We start from the raw sequence: 3,284 nt of genomic DNA on the forward strand, positions 1-3,284 counted from the left end.
AAAAAAAAAAAAAAAAAAAAAAAAAAAAAAAAAAAAGGCTGGGCACGCTGGCTCACGCCTGTAATCCCAGCACTTTGGGTGGCAAGGCGGGCAGATCACCTGAGGTCAGGAGTTCGAGACTAGCCTGCCCAACATGACAAAACCCCATCTCTACTAAAAATACAAAAAATTAGCCGGGCGTGATAGTGCATGTCTGTAATCCCAGCTACTCGGGAGGCTGAGGCAGGAGAATCACTGGGACCTGGGAGGTGGAGCTTGCAGTGAGCTGAGATCTTGCCACTGCACTCTAGTCTGGCCGATAAAAGTGAAACTCCGTCTCAAAAAAAAAAAAAAAAGTTCGTCTGTCCTTTGATCTGGCCCATCTCCTGTTCTGCCGCAGCTTGGTTGCTCAGCAGTTGGGGGGAATTATCCCTACCAGTTGCAAGGAGCTTTTGCATTCTTTTTCTTTTCTTCTTTTTTTTTTTTGAAACAGGGTCTTGCTCTGCCACCAAGGCTGGAGTGCAGCGGTGCGATCTCATCTCACTACAACCTCTGCGTCCCAGGCTCTTGGTCCTCCTGCCTCAGCCTCCCAAAGTGCTGGGAGGACAGGCGTGAGGTGCCGTGCCCAGCCTATTTCTCTAATCTTACAGCGTTCAGGCCCCTAGGCAGGCACTGGACGCACTTGTCACCATCTGGTGTTTACTTTTGCATGCAGGGAAGAGGTTCTAACCCTCATGTTCGCACAGGGACCAGCATGTCCCATTCATTTTTAACCACTCTGGTTTCTAAAACAGAAACAAATTCAACATGTGTAAATGACTCTGACTGCCCTCCATGGGAAGCAGACAGTGTCTTCAGTATTTCTCAACTCCTGACTGGGAATCAAGGGGTGAGTGTCTCCCTCCACGGTACCACTCGGGTCCTGCTACCTGACCCGGGCCACCTGCTGGCCAGAGCTTCCTCTGTCTCCGCTCTGGGACCTCCCCACGGCCATGCGTCCCACCCCATGCTCTGAAACCTTTGCGGTGTCCAGGCTCAGCCATGCTCTGCCTCCATGTCTTCTAGGCTGCCAGCCTGGAAACCTGGACACCTGGGGCCGGAACCCTTCCCTTGGAGCTGTCCTGGGTTTTCTTTCAGAGATCAAGCCCAGTCTGGCTTCATTGGGCACCCCTGGGATTCACCGCCTTTATAGTTACCCTAAAATAAACTTAAAGCACAAAACCTGGGCCTCTCAAATGTCTGCTTCTCCTTCTTGGCCCCGAGCTCTGGCCCTGCCTGGCTGCACAGACTGTGACAAAGAGCGTATTCAGGGGCCTCGGGGGTGGAGTAAGCCTGGCTGCTCCCCCGCACTGCATTCACAGAATCCCTCGGGAGGAGCTGACCTTCTTTTTGGATCTGAAATGGAATTAGTGAGGCATGGTCCAAAGGCTCCTCTGCACTCCCCGTGCCACAGGCGAGGTGCCTCTGCCTGCATCCAGATGGTGGAGGAGGCCTTTGACCTGAGCTTCACTTCCTGCCCGACTTGCTCTGACTTTTGTCCTAAGGCACTTAGGGCTCCTGCTGTGCCACCATGGACCCTGGAGCCCTGCACGCCTCTCCTGAAATGAAGAACCCCAGAATTGTCCGTGCAATTAGAGCCCACAGAATATTTGGGGACCCGGCACCCACTTACCTTCTCAGCCTCCAGGAACCCACAGTTCAAATCTTCTAGGCTCTGTGTCTGAAAAGATGCTCAGAGGTATAATCCCTAGAGTTTTTTCATCTGTGGCCAACCGCACTCACCGGCCACACAGCCCCTCAGATTGCACTGCCATGGTATGGAGAAGGTTTATGGCCCCTCAAAGGGCTCCCTCTGGTAGTTTTCAAAGCACCAAATAGAGCATGGGAAAAAAGCAAACCTAACCACTGGGCTCCTGAGCCGCATCAGCACCTGGGCCCTTCCGCACCTGCTGTGCTGGTCTTGGTTTCCTTGCCTACCATAAGAATAGAGGGACAGGCACCTTACCTAGGTTTACACTGCTCTTTCCCCAGGTGTAAGAAATCAGTGCCTGGTAAATTCGCATGAATGAGCAGGTTGTACCATAAGATAAACATTTTGGGGGCGTTGCTGCTGTGATACCTTGAAGAAGTGAGGATCCGGTCCCAAGCCCTGGTGTGTTAATCATCACACTAAATGTCTCTACTCCATCCCCAAGCAGAGCAGCCCAGTTACGGGTCATTTCCCTCTCCCAGGATTTCCTCATCTACTGGAAATGAAGGAGCATGTTTTTGTTTTTGTTTTGAGATGGAGTTTCGCTCTTGTTGCCTAGACTGGAGTGCAATGGCACAATCTCGGCTCACCGCTACCTCCACCTCCTGGGTTCAGATGATTCTTGTGCCTCAGTCTCCTGAGTAGCTGGGATTACAGAAATGCGCCTGGCTAATTTTGTATTTTTAGTAGAGACAGGGTTTCACCATGTTGGTCAGGCTGGTCTCGAACTCCCAACCTCAGGTGTTCCTCCTGCTTCGGCCTCCCAAAGTGCTAGGATTACAGGTGAGAGCCACCATGTGCAGCAGGTGCATGTTTTTAGGACTGGGCAATCCGTAACTGTAAAAACGGCCTTGATCTAAAGCAAGCTTGTCCAACCTCAGCCCATGGGCTGCATGTGGTCCAGGACAGGTTTGAATGCAGCCCAGCACAAATTCACAAATTTTCTTAAAACTTGTGAGACTTATGCACAGAGTTACTGTTAGTATAGTGTATTTTTTTTTTTTTTTTGAGACGGAGTTTCGCTCTTGTTACCCAGGCTGGAGTGCAATGGTGCGATCTCGGCTCACCGCAACCTCCGCCTCCCGGGTTCAGGCAATTCTCCTGCCTCAGCCTCCTGAGTAGCTGGGATTACAGGCACGCACCACCATGCCCAGCTCATTTTTTGTATTTTTAGTAGAGACGGGGTTTCACCATGTTGACCAGGATGGTCTCGATCTCTTGACCTCGTGATCCACCCGCCTCGGCCTCCCACAGTGCTGGGATTACAGGCTTGAGCCACCGCGCCTGGCCAGTGTATAGTGTATTTTATGTGTGGCCCAAGACAATTTTTCTTCCAGTGTGGTCCAGGGAACCCAAAAGCTTGGACACCCCTGCTCTAAAGCTTTCCAAACTGAGTTAATGACTGACCTGCATCCATCTGTACAATGCCTGGCATTGAGTCCCTTTTTTTTTTTTTTTTTTTTTTTTTTTTTTTTTATAAATTTTTCTTTTTTTTTTTTTTTTTTTTTTGTGTGTGTTTTTTTGTTTTTTTCCCCCCGTGGGCTGTTTCGAGCCC

Source organism: Sapajus apella, unplaced genomic scaffold, assembly GCF_009761245.1.
Source record: "Sapajus apella isolate SASKATOON/1434 unplaced genomic scaffold, GSC_monkey_1.0 scaffold15, whole genome shotgun sequence".
Lineage (NCBI taxonomy): Eukaryota > Metazoa > Chordata > Mammalia > Primates > Cebidae > Sapajus > Sapajus apella.